Below are 21,101 nucleotides of genomic sequence, written 5' to 3'. Positions count from 1 at the left end.
TCTGCCTCCCGAGTGCTGGGATTAAAGGCATGCACCTCCACCGCCCGGCTATTCTATCATTTCTATATATTTTTTTTCAAACAAGAACGTTAAATCTAACCTCCTTTGCTTAGCTCTTTTCCTAACCATTAACAATAACAACTTGTAACCAACCCTTCTAAACAATGAAATTATCCCAAACCCAGACCATTGAAAGACCAAAAGCCACCTGCCCCATACCACCTCTTTGGGAATATGGGCATCATATTCTTAAAATTGCTTCCTGCTGTTTGTGGGCGAAGGCATCTTTAGGGAATTCTGAAAAGAAAAATTGTGTGATTTGTCAAGTTCTAGGAAAGGTAGCTTTATCAATTGTTGTCCAGTCTTTGCACAATGCCAAAGTTCAGGGCTTATCTCAAGTCCTTGTTCGAAACTGGATCATCTCAGCTAGCCATCTTGAAATTGTTCTGAGCAGTTTGTAGTCCAAAACTGATTTGTGGGTGATGCTTGTTAGCTTAGTGGTATTATTATTGTCCACATAGAATCATTGTTGTGGGGCCCCATCATCTTTCTGGAGACTTCAAATTTGATGTTAGGCCTGGATGTGATTCCCTGCAGAAAACTGATAGAGACTCAAAACACACACACACAAAAACATGTATAAGCAGTTAACTGAAGCCTTTTTTTTCTAAAATTAGTTAGTACTCTATATGACCATTAATATCATAATAAAAGTTTAAAATATATACATTAATCTTATAAATTTTGATATAAAATTCATACCTTAAGAAAAGTTTAAAGAATCAAAATAGAATCAAAGAATTGAGATTAGTAGCAAAAGAATAGTCCCTTAATATTTTCATTTTCTTCTGTCCCATAACAGAAGATGGCTATTTATTCTGGCATGACACATTTTCCTTTTAACAGCATTCTTAGGTTTAAAGAAGGAGAGAACCATTCTCCAACTCCAAAGCCAGCTTTAATTTTCAATTGAACTGGGACTACACAAAGACCATTTGTGTTAAGTGTCTTTAGAAAAGAGTAGAAATAAACACTTAGGAAGACTTATGAAATTTTATAGATGATATACTGATAGGCCAATTTACTCCTTTTTAGAGACATTTTTTCTACATGAACATTAATCACTAGCCTATGTTGTAAGCCAGACTTAGCAAGAGAGACTGGCATAGTTGGGTTCCTATGTACCTATAACCTTGGTTCAACAAATCAGACAGCTGCTATTTTGTCCTTGAGAATTAGATTGCTTTCCCTGAGAAATGTTTATCTTAAAACCCATTAGCAAGGCACCTTGTCTAATTTGAAGTTACTTTGAAGCCTAATATTATGCAGCTGTCTTAGTAGATGGAAATACAACAATTTTCCTCTATCAGCCTAAGCTATGATATAAAACAGATCCTAAGTATATCACAGTCTTTGTGGAACAATAGACCTAGTTATGAAAAATATCCTAATATTATTTCTATTCACCAAAATTATACAGCTTAAGAAGAAATCATCTTCCTGACAATCCACAGATATAAATGTGTCCAGTAGGTGGAATATATTAATGAGATGAACATGTTACAATATAGGGAGTGGATGATTTCCAGCACCATATACACAGCAGTAGCAAGCATGCAGGGACACAACAGAGGCAAAATACATTATGGAGTCTGTTTTCTTTCAAGCCTTGCTTGAATGAGAAAATCCCATCTTAGAGTTGAACTACTGGTGGGCTGACACCTTGAATATTAATTGCCATCTGCTATTGCTGTGACATGTCTATAGGGTACCAGCAAAGCTTAGAAACAGATTTGGAGATACAATTCAAAAGCATGAATATGTATAGTGTACACTATGAGAGGGGTGTGTGTGTGTGTGTGTGTGTGTGTGTGTGTGTGAATGTGTGTGTGTGTGTGTGTGTGTGTGTGTGTGTGTGTGTGTGTGGTGTATTTTTTCGTCAAATCTGGGACCTAGGAGCATGTGGTTGTTTGGATGAAATTGGCCCACATAGGCTATTGTCTTTGCATGCTTGAGTTCTAGTTGAAGAGGTGTTTGGAAGGATTAGGATTTGTGTCCTTATTGGAAGAGACATGTTGTTAGAGGTGAACTTTGAGGTTTCCAGATCCCATGCAAGGCCTGGAATTCCCTCTAGTTCTGTCTTTCTGCTTGTATATCATGATGTCATCTCTCAGCACATGCCTATCTTCCTGTGTATCATGATGTCAGCTCTAAGGCACATGCCTGTCTGCCTGTATATCATGATGTCAGCTCTCAGGCACATGTCTGTCTGCCTGCTGCCAAGCTTACTGTAATAATGATAATGGATTAACCTTCTGAAACTGGAGGCAACCCTTCAAAAATGCTATTTTTTGGTGATAATTGCTTTGGTCATGGTGTCTGTTCAAAGCAATAGAAGAGTGACTAAGTTAGAGCACTGTCTATTTCCTGAGTCCTGCTAGCTCCAGGTGACCTCCTGGGTCCTCCTTTCTTGCAGGTGTTTGAACTCTTCTCTGGTTTTCCTAAAGTAGTTTCCTGGTGCCCACAAGCAAATCTTCAAAAACATGCAGGGAGTCCTCGACTACATTGGTCAGAGTGTGGAGAAGCACAGGGCAACCTTGGACCCCAGCAATCCAAGGGACTTCATTGATACCTACCTTCTACGCATGGAGAAGGTAAGTCCTGCATGAATGAGAGAAGTGATGGGTGAGAGTGAAGGCTGGGGATGTGAGCAGAGGCAAAGGGGGGCAGAGGATGGAGGAGAGATAGGAAATGGAGTGGAGAAGATGCAGAAGAATCTAGAAATTGAAGACTAGAGAAAGGGAGGAGAAAATGAATTAGGAATATAGAAGGCTGTGGAAGAAACACAGGGCGAGGTACAAAAAGCAGAAAAGACCTCAGAGGAAGAAAGAGCCCAGGAGACAAAACATGATAAACTACCAGAGAGCAAAGTCAAGAGAGAAAGATACAGAACAAACAGAGAGCAAGAAACATTGTCAAGGCCTGAAAAATGCCATGTGGTTTATATAGTGTGAGACAGAAGGACAGTTCTCAGGATGTGTGTGCATCTCCCTGTAAGGACCCAGTCACCCTGACCCTCCCTTCTCTCTCCCATCTGGAACCAGATATCCAACCAACACATGGAGTTCCATCACCAGAACCTCATGATCTCCATGCTGTCTCTCCTCTTTGCTGGCACTGAGACCACCAGCACCACACTCCACTATGGCTTTACACTTCACATGCTCAAATATCCCCACATTACAGATGCACCACAGGTTGCCATTTGGGGGATCATCTAGCTCCCTTTGGCTCTGGAGCTTTGTATGGATGAGTGAGATATGAGCCTCTGACATCTGGAATTTGAAGGCTTTGGTGTACTTCTAAACTAGCTCAGTGCTGTGGGTAGTGCGTGAATGAACACTCAGCTGGCCCATTTTCTGCTGTCACTTAAAAGTTGATACATCCATTCATCCATCAATCCTTCCCTCCTTTTTTCTGTCTGTCTTTACATCCATCCATTCACTCATCTTCCTGTCCACCCACCTATTCACCCATTTATGCATTCTATTCACTTATGTATCCATCTATTATCTACCCATCCACTTATCCATTTTTCTATTCATCTAGCTACACACCTATTTACCCACACATGTAGTCATCTGCTCATCTTCTCTATATCAATAGATTATTAATCTTTGATTCTTTCATCTCTGCTTTACCCAATGACAGATATTTCATTCATTTATTTCAGTTGATCAGCTCCTGAGTTTTATGAGTGAACTTTCTGTCATTGATTCATTTGTCCATTCATATACAAATCTTTTCATTCCCTAATCCTTCCAACTATCCCTTAATTTACTCTTCATGTGTCCATCCATTCTATGTATGTATGTAATAACTCACTCATTTACCTCTGATTTATTTATCATTCAATACACTTACCTGTTTATTCCTACATTTACTCATTCATTCATTCATTCACATATCCTTTGTTGAACCTAATATTTGCTTGATTTTTGGTTAGTTGTATTCATTAATTTTTTTAAATATGAACCATTTATTGATTCATTGATAGATTAATATAATGATTGAAAAGTGGAATATGTATATCCAGTGTTTAGTTGGCTCATTTCATTCACTCAGCAATCTTTCCTTTCATTAACTGGCTCAACTATTGCTTGGTTGACTTACACACTCACATTCTAAAAATTTACAAATGATTTGCTGTTTCTGTGAGTATGCCTGCCACAGCTCATGTGTGGAGGTGGGAAGACAACTCTATGTAGTTGGGCCTCTTCTCCACCTTCGCATGGGTCCTGGATGTCAATGTCAGGCTGTCAGGATGCAAGTTAAGTGCATTTAATGGTTGAGTCATTTCATTGGTCAACATATTCACCAACATATTTATATTTTGTATTAAATTATACATAGATTAATTTACTTCCTTTTATTTCTGAGAATATAGCCTTAGATTCTCAGCCTAGATTTTTAAATTAATTTTACATTGTTGTTTTGCCTGCATATATGTCTGTGTGACAGTGTTGGATTCCCTGGACCTAGAGTCACAGACAGTGTGAGTAACCATGTGAGGGCTAGAAATTAAACCTGGGTCCTCTGAAAGAGTGGCCAGTGCTCTTAACCAATGTTCATGTTAATGGCATTTCTCCAGCCTCCTGGGTTTTTAAACATAAATTCCATGCAAAGATGTCTGTCTGTCTGTCTGCCTGCTTGCCCCCCCCATCTTTCTTTGTGTGTGTTTGTATATTTGTATGTGTGTGTGATGTGCTGAGGGAGATCAGCTCTCTCCTTTTCCTCCAGGTACTCTTGAGGGTGGAGAAGTGAGAAATATGTAGATAGAAGTATAGAGGAGAGAGACAGATAGAAACACAGGATAGCTTGGGAGCGACTGGGTCAAAACCCACCAGCCCCTTCTGTCTCTACTAAAGGGCTTTTAAAGGAATACCAAGGAGTGGAGCAAGAGACCTCCCCCCAGCACAGCCAAGTGCAGATCATCCCAGGCACCTGGAGACCATGCATGTGGTCAAGCCATCACCTAATGCAATCACCTAATCCTGTGTAAAGCAAGCTCAGATCCCAATAGGAAACTTTTGTGGGCTCCCACAGGTCCCTTCTCTTTATTTTTTAAAGAGCCACTCAGGCCCCTCAGATAGGCTGAGTCTGTCTTTGGTTGTCCCCTTTAGCCAGACAAACCTTTCCCATCTTGGAGGTACACTTTCCATCAAGTGCCCTCTGGCTTAGGTTGAAAAGTTAGCAAGAGAAAGTTGCCCGTTCTTGATTCTCAGCATCTGGTAAGAGGGCATACTGAGCCCAGGTTCCTAATGAGCTTGCAACCTCCAAGGCGATATCCATAGCTGCCACACCTCTCAGTACAGGAGTAGAGGATGGTAAAGATGGCATATCTTTTTTTGGAATGAGTCTTAAGATGTCTATGATAGCCTTAGCTCTGCCAAGCCCTTTCTAAATCAATAAACACTTGATGCAAACCACATCAGATAAATTACATCAAACTTAAGATTCCTTTACCTTCTACCAAACTCTGGTTCATTAACATCAACATAATTCTAGTATAAATGTTACATATTTACAACTATCATGACTATTTACTATACATATTTACAACTAGCATGGCCACTTACTATATGTATTTACACTTCTTAAAACCTTACATCATTATACATATTTACAACACTTTACAAGCTTACTTATTTATACTTCTTACAAACATATTCAAAGCAAGCTCTATGTAACTATCTTATAAACTCTATTAACACATATCTCTTAGAAGAACTATTTACCAAGCTTATATTTAAGAGGAAACTCTACAGAACTATACAGGCATCTAGAACTAACTTACACTATCAAGTATCTAGAAGAGATTTCTTAGAACTATTTACCAAAATTATATTAAACTATTAACAAACATCTAGAAAGAATCTCTTAACAGAACTAACCCATCAAACATCTAGAACAGATTTTACATTATCTTCCAACAAGACAGAGAGTAATTTTTTTACTTCATTTAGAAAGTAGAAATAGTGCTGCTAAACAGTACTTTATGAATTCCAGATCTTTTATAAGAACCCTATTAAGAGCTATCTCAGTTTACAGCAAGCCCAGGATGGAAGAAAAGAGGTGAAGAGAAAAACGTCCTAAGGAACATTCTGTTTCTGAATTGCTCAGCTATCAACTCCATAACAGTCAATTTCCCATCAGGAGAAGATAATTGTCTAAGTTGGGTTCCAGACCTGCAGCCTTCAGCAGGTTCCCCTATGTACCAAAAACATTGTTGAAACTTCATCCCAAACTCCTCAGCAGTCTGAAGACCTCTTTATTCTCCTACTATCCCCAGACTGCAAGATGGAACCTCATTATTAGGAACATTAGTTTAATTGCTTTTCACTCCAGTTCTGCCAGAGGATGTCATTGGAGCTGACATTCCTCTGTTCCACACTCACCACCAAACTCTCAGATAATTTTCCCGCTTCTTAATTTTTTAAAGATATATTTGCCATGAGTTCTTCTAATAATGCTGATGTTTATGATATGTTTTTATTAGCCCAATATTTCTTGCAACGATATTGGTTCACCAAAACTGCTACTGTTCAAAGGAGTCAAGAGCATAGATGTTGTTTCATGAAACACATCTTTTATTAGCTTATTCTAAGGAAGAACATTTTCATGATTTAACATTTTCACTTCATTTATTAGCTTCTCAACCCTGATGTTATTTTTCTTAGTAGCTGTGATATACTCTGACCATGAGTAATTTAACTCAGACTGTAGTTGTAGTTTTTCAACCTTTAGTAAGACAGCTAGATTTTCTGAAATTTGATCCCCATATGCAGTGCAGTCATTTCTTTTTGAGTGCCTGCTTCCTTGCCCCCTATTAGATTTGCAAAGTAATCCTTTATTGCAGAACTCCTGATTATTCTCATTTGTCCTCTCTAGTATCTCATAACACAACCCAACTTTTTTATTTTTACTTGCCCATAAATTTTTCCTATGCCTAAAGTAATTTCCCAGTGTAAGAATCACTTTCCTTTGCTTTAAGGGTTTTGATGTGGCTTGTTAATAAACAGTATTAGTATTTTAAATGTCTCTTAAGAGGCAAGCTTTTGATCACCTGTTTCTTGTTTTTTGAGAGGTAAGCAGTGCTTAGGAAAGAAACTTCACTTTCAACTGAAAAGCAGTTATTTGGGGCCGTACTGCCGGTTTTATCTAAAAAATTACATTTCTCATAGTCCATTTCTCTATATCAGCCCACTGTTACAAATGACCTTATAGACTACATTTCCCATAATGCCTTTTGAGTATGCCACTTCTATTTCCCTTTAGACAGCTAAAGTCAAGTTTCTGCTTTTAGCATCAGAGGTTTGAGTCAATCAAGTTTTTTGCTTTTCCACCATGGGACATTGGGAGATGTCTGTTCTCTCCCAGAGTGGGCATTGATATGTGTTTTCCTGTGCTGATACTGCCCCCAGAATTGAATGCCCACCTGCTTGCCCGTATTGGGGCAGGTTCTTATGTGCCTAAAGCAAAATTCCCTCGGACCTTGCTCTTCCAAGTTACCAGGTCAGTGAGAGAAAGTGAAATCACTTGAAACAAAGCTTTTTCACAGCTCTTTAAGAGAAACTTTTTCCCCTCTGAAAAGGTAAGATAGATTGTCTTGTCCCTGCTTGTTCCTTTCCCCCAGATGCAGAGCTTCATATGTCTCAGGCTGCAGCTCTGTCTGTCTGCTAACTGCATCTGCAGGTAGGGGTTCCCTTATCTGATTCTGCCTCAGCTTTTCCCAGATCCTGCACCTTTTGGGGAGGAATCTGCCCCTGGTCCATTTTCTGCCTACACTCCCTTGGCAGGCCTTTGCCTCAGGGAACTCTGGCCACTATTTTTCTCCAGCTTAGAGAGACAGGGCTTAGCAGAGAGGATTTGTTTAGTTCCAAGAGATCTTCTTGTTTTTTCTTAAAGCAAAACACAGATGTTTTTTCCATAGAGTTCCAGGTAACTTTAATTATGCTCTCATAGAAAGAGAATCTGAGAAAGTTCTGAAAGGCTTTTTAGTTTTTTTAGAGAGAGATTGTTTTCCCCAAGAAAACTTTCCGTTTTTGAGCGAGAAAAACCACCAGATTTCCCTAGAATTTCTGTTCTCTAAACTTTGGCTTCATTGCCAGGAGGAAACTAATTCTCATGGTACAGTATTTCCATACAGTGGCAGCATCTGCATAGTGAAAATTTTTATTTCACCTGCATTCAGGGAAAATTCTTTCCCTGCTGCTTGGGAACAAAAGCTTCCCACAGGAATTTTTTTCTCCCCATTAAGCTCTTCTTTGATATATATTTCCTCAAATTTTTCCTAGTTTGTGTTTCTAGCCCAATAGTTAAAAACATAAGAACATAGTTCCTCCATCTTGTTGCTTATCTTAATCCTAAATTTTTCTTACACTATATGCTTGCATTCTACTTTTCTCAGGTTTTTCTACACTATATTACTACACTCCTCAATTTTCATAGATAGAATTTAAAGAAAGAGAGAAAAAGGAAGAAGCCTTGATAGAAAGAAATATACACTGCAGCCTCACTCGAAGTGTCTTTCAGCCCCTTTTACTCCCAAAAATAGATTCTAATTTGCATAACCAAACATGTCCTAACTTCTCATGGAGTGCTCTGACTCTCCTTTTGGCAAGTTCCTGGTCTTTCCCTGTTTTCAGCACCATTTGAGGAAGAACGGCTCCATCTTTTTCCCCCAGGGTACTCTTGAGGATTGAGAAGTAAGAAATACGTAGATACCAGTGAGGCTACCTGGAAAACGGGACCCCAAGAAAGACACGGAGAAATGGATGAGATCTACATGAACAGCCTGGACATGAGTGGGAGCAGTGAGGGGCGAGGTTCGAGGGAGAGAGGGTGGGAGATCCTGGCTGCATCAAGAGGGGAGGGGGAGAACAAGGAATAGGAGACCATGGGAAATGAAGACCACATGAGAAAAGGAAGAAGCAAAGAGCTGAAGAGGCCCACAGAAATCCACGGGGATGGCCCCACAAAGGACTGCTGGCAGTGGTCGAGAGACGGCCGGGACTGACCTACTCTGGTGATGGGATGGCCAAACACCCTAATGGTTGTGCCATGGACCCCATCCAAGGACTGAGGAATCTGGATGCAGACATCCACGGCTGGGCCCCGGGTGGAGCGCTGGGAGTCAAGTTGGTGAGAGGGAGGAAGGTTTATATGAGCGAGAATTGTTGAAACCAGGGTTGGATAAAGCACAGGGACAAATAGCCAAATGAATGGAAACACATGAACTATGAACCAAAGGCTGAGGGGCCCCCACTGGATCAGGCCCTCTGAATGGGTGAGACAGTCGATTGGCTTGATCTGTTTGGGAGGCATCTAGGCGGTGGTGCCGGGTCCTGGGCTCATTGCATGAGTTGGCTGTTTGAAACCTGGGACTTGTGCAGGGACGCTTGGCTCAATCTGGGAGGAGGGGACTGGACTGAGTCTGTCGGGTCGATCCCGGTCCTCGGGGAGACCTTGATCTGGAGGAGGTAGGAGTGGGGGGGTGCTGGGGGGAGGGGAGGGGCGGGGGGGGGAGAGAGCAGGGGAATCTGTGGCTATTATGTGGAACTGAATAGTATTGTAAAATAAATAATAATAATAATAATAATAATAATAATAATAATAATAAAGAAATACGTAGATAGAAGTATACAAGACAGAGACAGCTGGAAACACAGGATAGCTCGGGAGGGACTGGATCAAAACCAACCAGTCCCTTCTGTCTCTACTAATGGGTATTTAAAGAAATGCCAAGGGGTGGAGCAAAAGACCTCCCCCCAGCACAGACCATCCCAGGCACCTGGTGACCATGCACATGGTCAAACCATTTCCTAATGCAGTCCTGCTGTGTAAAGCAGGCCCAGATCCCACAAGGAATCTTTTGTGGGCTCAAACAATATGCAGGAAGACAATTTATAACACTGTATTTCAAAAGGAGAGAATTATTACCATCTCCCCACACACACAGCCCTCACTCTAAATTCATAGATGAAAAAGTCCTTTGCTGTAGGTTTTCTGTTTCTCTCTTCTATGAACAAGGTTGGAGCTTTAGAGAGAGACTCTAATATAGATCTAAGTGTGGCTGTAGAAACAGGTGCCTGAGGTGTGCATGCCCAAGAGTGCACTGTGTCTTTCTCAGCAGAGTCTCCTTGAACTGCACTATTCCTATTGGCTGGCAGAAAACAGAGTCACTATGTATTGCATCCATGAAAGAGGGGCAGGCATTGTCTGTTGTCTCCCTTTTCTGTGCAGAGAAAGTCCAAAAGGAGGTCGATCAATTTATCAGCTCACACTGCCTACCAACCCTTGATGACTGCACCAAAGTGCCTTACACTGAGACTGTGATCCATGAGATTCAGAGATTTTTCAGATCTTGTCTCAATTGGTCTGCCACACAGGGTCACCAAAGACACTTTGTTCTAAGTGTACCTGCTCCCCAAGGTGAGACCAGCTGCCATTCCACATTTCTACACCGTGATCATCCTCCACTCTCCTCATCACCAACCTCAGCCTGTTTGTGGTTTCCTAGTATTCTGTTTCTTAGGGACTGACAGTTTGCAGATGGGAGTCAGGGTATGCTAATATCTTTGTGTCTCATAATGTCTTTTAGAACACTGAAGTGTACCCCATCCTGACTCCAACTCTCCATGACCCACGGTACTTTGAACAACCAGACACCTTCAATCCTGACCACTTCCTGGATGCCAATGGGGCACTGAAGAAAAATGAAGCTTTTATGCCCTTCTCTATAGGTGAGACCCACTTGTGCTTCCTCTCCCAGACACTAGAGGGCAGGCTCATCCTGCGGGATACAGGCAGGACTAGATCCATGTTTACTGAGACTATTTCAGCTGCTTTGCCTGAACCATCCAATTCACCCTGGATCTAGTCCCACAAGAAGTCTCTTGAACTAAATGAGCCTTAAGCAGGAGGACTATCCACACTGCTGTTAACTGGGCAGGGTTTTGATGGCTGGGGAGGCATTGACTCTGGTTGTGAGCAGTGAGGAGCTGGGGAATGTTTTGACATGCTTGTTTCTGTTTGTAGTTAATACTCTGGCTTCCTGAACTGTAAGAGAAATCAAAATTGCTAGTGTGTATTTGAGCAAAGAAACAATTCATGATGTATAATATCCTGAACCAGAGAAAGTTCAGAGTAACAGCACCCATCACTGTGAGCATGCAGTGTCTAGAGACAATGGGGAACTAGTCATGGACACACAGCTTGATTAGTGCCAGCTCTGCTTTTACCTTACTTGGCCATGTTGGAGTGGTTAGAAGTCTTAGGTAGGTCAACTGTTATGAGTGACTGAGACTTCTTCATTGGAAGAATGAGTGAGTGGTTGGGTTGGCTATTGTGTTTGGTTAGTTTGCAGCATACAGAAGCTTCCTTTGGCAAAATATAATTTAGCTTAATGGACTCTATGGGAGGTAAATACTGAAACTGTATATTCAGGTTTTTAATTTTTTGGAAAAAGTGGCATTCAGTGACAATTCCTTAGACTTTAGTTGCCGCCCCCCCCCCCACATCCTCATGCTAGTAGGGATTGGACCCAGGGCTGAGTGTATGGTAAGCAAGTTCTCTTTGAAAGTTCCCACACCTCCAGCCTTTCCTTAGTGCATTCTTGAAGATGTTCTCCTGCTGAGCCTCTCTGTTCTCATCTCATAAATGAGGGATTTCAGGCAAGTATTCTCTTGCTGAGCTATGTCTCAGCTAAGAATTGCCTACCCTTGAGTGTCCAAGTGACTTCAGTGACCCTGGCTCTGTGCAATATAAGGGCCTCCTTTCATATTTGACCTTCAGAGTTGTAGACAAGTAGGGTGTGAGAAAAAAGTGAATTGTCTGTATAAATGTCTCAATTTTAGAAAGGCAGGTTGTTGGGAAAGGGATATAAGAAGAAGACATGGAAGGAATGCATGACCAGATGTGGTTGGACAGAGAAGGTGGAGGGGTTAGGATGTTGGCTAGGAAGTTTAGAGAAAGCAAGCAGAAAAGAACAGATAATAAGACACATAGTGATGGTCGGTACAGACACAGGTTCAGGGAGACTGCTGTGGGATGCAAGCAAGAGAACAAGCAAACAAACAAGCTAAAAGGATATTGGAGTCAAAGGGACATGAATGGTGTCTAAATCTCCAGCTCCAGGCATGGGGACATTGTGTTGAGAGTGAGATTAGTCATTAAAAGCCAGTCTCAAAAAATCTGGGATGCATAATCAGTTCTAAGAGAACTATCTCAGATACTCCATGAATTTCTAAGCTCATGTCATCTGAGATCTGGAAATGGGATACCCAAGTCAATAGGGTGCTTTCTCTAGATACCAGTACACATTTACCATTTCCAAACAACAGGAGGGCACAGGGGTGCTGGGAAATCCCTCCTCCACCTAGAGGCCTGAGGCAGCCAGCTGTAGATTAAGAATCATTAAGGTACAGGGCAGGTGGTAGACCCTGGTCTTTCAGGCTCCTGTTGCTCTGTGGTGCTCCATGCCTGAGGTGACAAACCAACAAGGACTTCTTCTACCTCACAGAATCCTATGGGTGCTGTAGACCTCTTATCATGTGTCCCTGCCCATTCTTCATTATGTGAACAATTGTGTTCAGGAATTTACTGAAGTTCATTCATCTCAATCTGAAGAAACAACGGAGGCAGAGAGAAAGAGAAAAAGGTGGGGGTTGGGATGTGTGACAGAGGGGACAGAGAAAGAGAGAAATGTGGGGGTGGGGATGAGTGACAGAGAAGACAGAGAAAGAGAGAAAGTTGTGGGAGAGGATGGGTGACAGAAAGGACAGAGAAACGGGAGAGACAGAGAGGCCATGCTCTGTAGTCCATCAACTTCCTGCCTCAGTCTCCCAAATGTTGCACTTGCATACATGTGCCTCCATGTCTGGCTCATATAGGACCCTTAACACCATCCAGTTGTTAATCTAAGAGTCTTTGTAAACAGTACCTTCACCCTCAGGGCAGTCCTATGCGATGGGTACCAATCCTTCACATGAGCTAGAAGGGAACACTAAAGATGTTGCATTAAACATGTGTACACAGACACTTGGTTCCTACTCTAAATGGGTTCTTATACTTTTGGAACAAAGGACATTGATAATCTAACAAAAGCTAGAAATCTGTCAGAAGTAATGACAAGACATTCACCAACAAATTGTCCTGCATTTTATGGTTGATTTATGTGTGCTATGGTGAGTGTGTATGTGTTTATGTCAGAGGATAGACTATGGGGATTGGTCTCTCCTTGCAATATATAGGCATAGGGGATTAAACTCTTGTCCTCGGGATTGATGGCAGGCTCCTTTCCATGCTAAAAAGACACATTGGCCCTTGGACCAATTCTTTAAGGTTTTCGGAATCTCTTAACTTTTTTGAACTACAGGTTGAAGGTGAAACTCTTTTTTTTTTCTTTTTCCTTTCTTTTTTTTTCTTCTTTTTTTGGCAGCAATGTCTGGGGTTCCCTGGGACTGGCTGCGTCCCAGAGCCTAGATCCTAGACATGGGACTCTGGGTGACCCATTCTTATTCTTTGCAATGAGCAAGGTTCTCTGAGTGTAGGGTTAGGACAGTTGTCTGAAGGTTGTGTACTGCCCTGGGGCTCACATGACTCATTCTCTGTGTCCACAGGAAAGCACATTTGTCTTGGCGAAGGCACTGCCTACAATGAATTGCTCCTTTTCTTCACTGTGTCCAGTCCCATGGCTCCTGAGGACATTGACCTCAGTCCCAAGGACAGTGACTTTGGCAAAGTGCCCCCAATATACCAGATCTGCTTCTTGGCCTACTGACTGGGCTGTGGTGGCCAGATCTCCCCACTCCTGTTGAGAATGGCCCCATCTTTCTGCCTCTGAGAAACCTGCTGGACTCCAGGTCCTGGGTCACTGCTCACTTCCTTCCTTCTTACTGCAGTTTCTGCAAAGCTGGAGATGTGTTCTTCTGCCCTGTGAATGACACTGGAGAAATCAATCAAATGGCTTTCTTGATGTGTGAACAGAGAGACTTCAGGAGGCCACATCTCATACTGAATCACTCCCAACAGCCACAGTGCCCATGTGTCAGCTCCTAGTGATCCATGGTCTATGCTGATGGACTCTGTATATGGTTGAATTCTGTGTCTATAGACTTGCCTAATATCTATAGTTCTTGTAAACAGAATCACACAGTGTATGATCTTTTACTTCACACTATATTATCTATGTTCCTGTGCTTTACAGGCCACAGTCACAAACCTTCGTGGACTTTTCTCATGTTCTTTCTCACCCAAAAGCACAATTACCTTCTTTCCTGTGTTCTGCTAACCAAAGGTGTGGTCCAGATTTAGGGTGGGTCTTCCTGCTTCTAAGAATCTGATAAGAAATCCCTCACATGCTGCCCAGCAGCTTGGGTTCTAGTTGATGCTAGATACAGTCAAGTCAACACTCAAGTGCAGCTATCACTATGCCCAGTCCCCTGACCTTCTGGTTACTTTGATGTACAACCTCTTGGTAGTCTGCTAACTAAGTGTCTTTTCAGAAGGGCTTCTGTCTGCAAACTCCATCACATCCAGGCCAGGTTTGTGAAAGGACAACCGGCTTCCTTGTTCCTTGTTCTGTTGTGAGAACCTGGAACAGCAGGTGGCTAATGCCAGGTGTTTAATAGGGTAGAAGAGTAACCAATAAGTAAATAAACAACTCAATAACGTGAAAAAAAATTAGTTACTCTTTAAACTCACCCATTGTGCAGCCAGAGCTAGTCTCTTTAATCTCTGTCTACTGGGACCCACAGAAATATGAAGTAGGAATTCAGCTGATTGTGGCAAAAATTAATACCTGGTAGAAGTCAATGATCTTCCAGAGTTAAAGCCAAGGCTCAAGGAGGCTTGGTGATATTGGCTCTTGAATATTTAGCCATTTTCCTGCAATGAATTTCTTGCATGCTATTGTACCTTCTCCATTTCTAGTACAGTGTGTTGATCGTTCACTGGGTGCAATTTCCCCTATGCTATTGGAATATTGGGACAATCTTCCCCAACTGTGCTAAAGCATCAACACAGACAGACACCCACCCAATTTTAAGCCTCTCTGTAATTATCGTCATTCGCAACATCTGGCAAGAACCATGTCTGGATGAAAGTATTCTATCTGAAAAACTTCCCAGACTTTATAAGAACAGATCTGTCAGAGAAGGTAAAGATGTACACTGACTATTGCCCATGCTAGGTGGATATGCTAATTAAGCTTAACTTTCTCTTTCTCCAAATCTTATCTCTAGTTCCAGATCTCCCATTTACAATTACCAGATGTAGCTAGCTGTGACTCAGGGTACCTAGCCACCAAGTGCACTTACCCACCCACCCCTTGCCAGAAAACAACAGCAGCCAAGATAGCTTGGACAGATAAGGGGCCAAAGGAAAATAAGGCAGTTTTATTTTCACTCATCACTGATAGACTCCTAACACTTTACCCAGCCACTTCTAAGAATATAGCTGAGCACACGAATGTTCCTTTTTCATCTTCAACTGAAGTTAGCCCTCAGTTGATTCATTCCCCATTAGTCAATTCCCTTTTGAGTTGCAGATGATGCCTGACAATTACTGCTCTTTTGTGTGGATCTTATTGCCCCTCCTTTTGACCCTGGGGGAATTCAAGCCTGGTGACCTTGCCATAGCCAGAACATTGCTATTGCATGTGTAAACCTCAGAGACTTAAGAAGAACTAGATTAAAGGACTAGAAGAGAGAACTAGAGGAATGAGATGGAAGATGAGGAAGAGCCAGGTGGGAAAGAACAAGATGAGGAAGAACAGATTAAAAAAAGGAGATGGGAGAAGAACTAAGATGGGAAAGAACTAGATGGATGAGAACCTAGATGAGGCAGAACTAGATAAAGGAATTAAGATAGCACTTAGAGGGAATAGCACCCAAGTGTAGAGAGAATCAGCCAGGAAAGGGGCTAGGCATGAGAGCAGAAAAGAAGCTGTGTAGACAGGGAACTGACCCAGAAGAATAAAGTGAATGGACTAAAGAGTTTCATGTACATAGATTCATTTCATATCATCTAAGATTAGATTACCAGATGGTTGTAGATTCATCCACAGACCCTGGGAGAAGGCTATCAAGTGGTTGGACCCTAATACTCTCTGTTATCTGTCACTCCCTTCAGATGACCAGAGTAAATCCTCGTCCTCAAACTCTCCAGACTGACCCAGTTCTGTGAGTCATCTACTCTTGCTGTCTAGTCACCTTCTGACAGAAGTGTCTGGGAGCCACCCTTTGAGCAGTGTCTCCTGAAACTCAGCCTCTGCACACCACACTGCTGGGACAAGCAGGTGTTTGTGGGAAGTGTCATTTATTTAACATCATCACCTAGGAAGGGGTCTCTAGGCAGCCATTGGCCAATCAGCAGGCAGCTCTCAACTCACCTCTGAGATACTAAATTTCCACCTGAGTCACCAAGCTCCTTGTAGCCTAGAGAGAATTACCAGGAGCTTTGCCAAGGTAGATTCCTGGCTCACTCTCTTCCACCAACCAAGAAATAGGACAACAAACAGATCAGTCTGTCTTCAAGAAAAATGGGACTGTGCACCATGCCAAGGTAGGATGACAGCACTCTGGCTTCTCCTGAATCTTGCTAGTCTGGATCTGTGGTAGCACCTGCTCAAGAACTGTCTCTCTCCTAGGCAAAGGCTTCTCCCTTTGCTGGAGAATGTTTAGCAAGCAGACCTCATGATCTACTCAAATCTTTCCAGGGGTGAGATGTGGAGGAGGTCAGGGTGAGGAGGCAGGAGGCAGGAGGAAGGAAGTGATGCTCGTAGGCAGCAAAGAGTTGCAAGTCCATGGTTCTACAGACATCTCCAGATCAGGCTGGGAATTCTCTTCTTCCAGCTGTGCTGTGGCACTAGAGAAGCTTCTAGAATTCTTATGAGAAGGAACAGTTGGAAGGTAGGTAGGGAGATAGATGCTGGATGTACTGCCCAGATTAGGACCCCCAAAGAAACCACTGGAGACCGAAGATGTCCAGATGCAATAGCAAGGTTTATTTGACCCAGTACACATGTGTGCATAGTTCAAGCTAGCAGGGAACCCTCGTCCACCATGCCCAAACCCGCGAGGCAGGAGGAGAGTTCCTCTTTCTTGAGCAAGTTAGTTTTTATAGGCAAAACCCACAAAATCCCTTAGAGAGGAGGGGGCTCGTCCACCATGCCCAAACCCGCGAGGCAGGAGGAGAGTTCCTCTTTCTTGAGCAAGTTAGTTTTTATAGGCAAAACCCACAAAATCCCTTAGAGAGGAGGGGGTTAGTACGGGTCCATCCTTTATTGGTCCAGTTTTTCCCGGGCCTGGACTTTGTATTATTTCAGCTTATCTATTTGCCCTGTCAGGAGTTTTACAACCCATTTCCAGTATCTGGTCATGTTATCTCCAGAGAGGGGCATCTCGTGGTTAATTGGTCACCACCAGACATCCTGACTTTGTTCTTTTGAAAACACCCGACTTCACCCTCTCCAGGAAGGGGGAACTGACTCAGTTCTGTTTATTTTTAAGATATATCTTCCCTCAGCTCTTTTGGGTTTCTGGGGGGACTGTGTCTGGGACTTTGGTGGGGGTCTTTCACTAGTAGACATACTCTGCTCTCCATCCTGGAGAGTGCTGAAAGTCTCAGGAAAATGTAGTGGAATTTAGCTACTAAGACAAAAGCAAACAGTCTCCTGAATTAAGGTAAACACCCTTCTGGAGATACTGCCTAGAAGACAGGTGAGGCTAGGTGCATAGCTTTGTTTTTTGTGCAAGCTCAGACCCTCCTTCCTCTCACAGGAAGTGGCATTCCAGAACAATTGACCCAAAACAAAAGGGTTTTTTGCATACCAGGTGCAGGGACAGAATGGGGCAGGTTTCCTAGCTTGGAGCAGTGTGGCCCAGCCAGAGGAGAAAGCAGCAAGGCAGAGGTTCTGAAGATTGTAGGTGGACTGAGTCGGGTTAGGAAAGTAGAAGAGGAAGGGAAGAAGATAGATGGAGGAACAGACAGAGTTAAGGTGAGGTCAAGATAGGAAGAGCTTAGTTAGGACTAGGAAAATGAGAGGACAGGAAGAGAAGGGACAGAGAAGAGCTGAGTGTGAGAACAGAACAGAAGCCGTGTAGGGAAAGAACTGACTCAGAAAAATAAAGTGAATGGACTAAGAGATTCGAATACATGGATTCATTTAGTGTCATCAAAGATTAGATTATCAGCTGGTTGTAGATTCTTCCTGGACTCTGGGAGAGGGCTATCAAGGGGCTGGACACTCCACTGTTCACATTAGAAGAGCAGCATTTGCTTCTGTAGAATCTGTGAATCTCATAAGTCCAAAGCTGAGATGGTTCTCAGAAAAGCTGGGACAGAGCCCTCAGGGAAGGGTATGTGAGAGATGGTCAAGAGAAACCACAGAGTTCAAATTTGGGTTCTTCCCTGATGAGACCCAGACAACACTGAGGCATGTGATCCAGTGAGAGGAAGGACCCATCACTAACATCACCTTGTGAGGTCTGGGCCCTTCCTTGTAGCCCAGAAGAAAATATGGAGATACTGTAACAAACTGCTTGGGTGATCCTTGGCCACTGGTCCACAATGATGCTGACATACATGAGGGGTAAATGATGTTGATGGCTTTGGGTCTTTGATAACTGAAATTTCTTGGGTTGAAATAATTTTGGAAGGTCTATGACTGGAATCTGATCCTTATAGAGTCAAGAATGACCTTCAGAGTCCTGAACTTGTATCTGTTCATTTTCACATTCACTTGATGCAGATATGAATGTGAAATCCAAGTCGATATGTATGCACTGAATGTACTCTATCAACCAAGCCCATCTCCAGCAGGTTTTGTCCTTGAATGTGTATGCAGCTCTGTAGATGTCAGTGTTGTCAGAATGGCTGGCTCTATTTCAGTTTCTCCCCCTCTTCCTCTTCCCTGAGGATGACTCAACACCTCCTTCCAGGTTCTTCATCTGTCATTACTTCTTTTGTCAAAATGTCAAGGCAAGACACAATCTCCTGCCATAGAGAATGAAGGTTCTCTTCCAAGACACAGACATGGATGCAGATTGACCCCGGTGTGTATACATTAGCTCTCCAGATTTATGCTAGTTTGTGGTTTACAACTGATTGATGACTAACAAAGTTGGTAAAGTAAGTGTTGGACTATGGGAAAGGTTTTAATTTAATTTAAAGTTTGGGGCATTGGGATAGAATGAATGCCTTTTGTTTGATAGAGCAGGATGAGTTATTTTTAAGGAGGTGAGCAGAGTGCTAACTATGGAATGTTCCTTCTAAAATTGAAGTTGAAATTTAAATGCCATTATAACTGCATTAAGAAGTGAGATGTATCTATTCTTTCCCTTGTTTTATATATTTTAATTTTTTTATCGGTGGATTCTGCTGGAGTTTATTGGTGGATTCTGCTGGACGATCCGATGCAGATAAGCACTGGTGGGCTCCTGTTGCAAATCACCCTCTGAGCGATGGAAGGATCTTTCTACTAGCACGTGGAGGAGACCCGATCTAGTGTTGGTGTGGCCCCGGAGTTTGGTTTATGTCTTTCCTCAGGACAATGAGGTTCCTCTTTGGATTCCTGAGCACTGAATGTGCCCTGTGGCTGCTGCTGAAGCCCAACATGACAGAGACCTAATACGTCTCCATGAAAAAAATCTACCCTTCTGATGCCAATGGAGATTTAGAGCCCAATATGGCCAGCTTTGGAAAGCATTAATGTAAGCCTAGGAACTGTAGCCATGAGACTGGATTCTCCAGAAGAGCTGCCAGCTAAAGTCATGCTGGGAACAAGAAAAACGGGCCTTGGCCGTTTGTGTTCTGGAGTTGTATCCATGCCAGTGAATGTCCACACAATCCAGAAGAGAATCTGACATTGCTGCTGCCACTGTTGCTGTTATAACAATGGCGCACACTGCTGCTACTGTTTCTGGGATTACCATTTCATAATTGCTTACTACAGCTAGCACAGTGGAGACCCTGGCAACAAAAGTAGCTACCACAGTTAGTTAATCTTTCATTCTATTGGGCATGATAAATTTAATTCAGTAGTTATATACATCTCAATTGGCTTTGAAAATTATAAACTTATAAACTCAAGTTCCAGTTCCTTTTGGGATACTATCTTACAAGGACTCCAACGTACAGTATGGCTCATTAAGGAAGGGAATGGCTCAGATGCCTTTAGCCTACTGGCTATGGGTGAGATAGGACCTCTGTTGGTCTTTTCTGTATCAAACACACAGATTGAAAGCCTAGTGCCACTTTGAGATCTTTGGCAGCAATTAACCATGCAGCTCACACACCATTGAGCCTTTATGATAATGAGTATTCAGAGACGGGTAATGCCTGGGGGGAACTCACCAACCTAAGACAGAGCACCAGTATGGCCTGGGCAGGTGACTCCATGATGGGTAAGGTGATCTGCTTACATCCCACGCAACCCAAGTCAGAAGCTCATTTTTTAATAAAAGGGGGACCTGCAGGGCCCTGGCCCCTGTTTTGGGTAACTGTTGCCTTGCTTGCAGACCTTGACCTTGATATCCTCCCAATGCTAATTCCCTGCCAGATTCCACCCTCCTGAATGCTTAAGGGAAGTTCCTTGTCTGTGTATCCTGAATAATGGGTGTTAACAGCTTAGATGCAAGATTGTAAAACATCAGTAGTGAACTTCTGCACTCTGGGGTCCTCCCATTGTGCTGTAAGCCTGTACTTAACCTCCTACCCCCTTCAAAAAATGACATTTGACATTTAAAATTAAAATATATATATAATTGAATGAATACTGCGAATGTTATCTATGAATACCACAAATGTGATTAATATCATGAGTGTAAGTAATGAATATCATGAGTGATGAGTGTAATTTAAAAAATAAATAAAAAAAGAAAAAATTTAAAAAAAAAAAAGTGAGATGTGGTGGGGCGGTAGTGACACATGCCTTTAATCCCAGCACTCAGGAAGCAGAGTCAGGTGGATCTCTGTGAGTTCCAGGCCAGCCTGGGCTACCATGTGAGTTCCAGGAAAGGCACAAAGCTACACTGAGA

At 42.5% G+C, this 21,101-nt stretch overlaps 1 pseudogene; it reads left to right on the top strand.

The window, feature by feature from the left end:
• LOC114681521 overlaps positions 1-14,132 on the top strand; it is a 54,663-nt pseudogene extending 40,531 nt beyond the window's left edge.
• The last annotated feature ends 6,969 nt before the right edge of the window (positions 14,133-21,101 follow it).

This window comes from Peromyscus leucopus, chromosome 1, assembly GCF_004664715.2.
Source record: "Peromyscus leucopus breed LL Stock chromosome 1, UCI_PerLeu_2.1, whole genome shotgun sequence".
Taxonomy (NCBI): Eukaryota; Metazoa; Chordata; class Mammalia; order Rodentia; family Cricetidae; genus Peromyscus; species Peromyscus leucopus.
The sequence above is the reverse complement of the archived record's forward strand: the minus strand, read 5'-3'. Positions and strand labels throughout refer to the sequence as shown.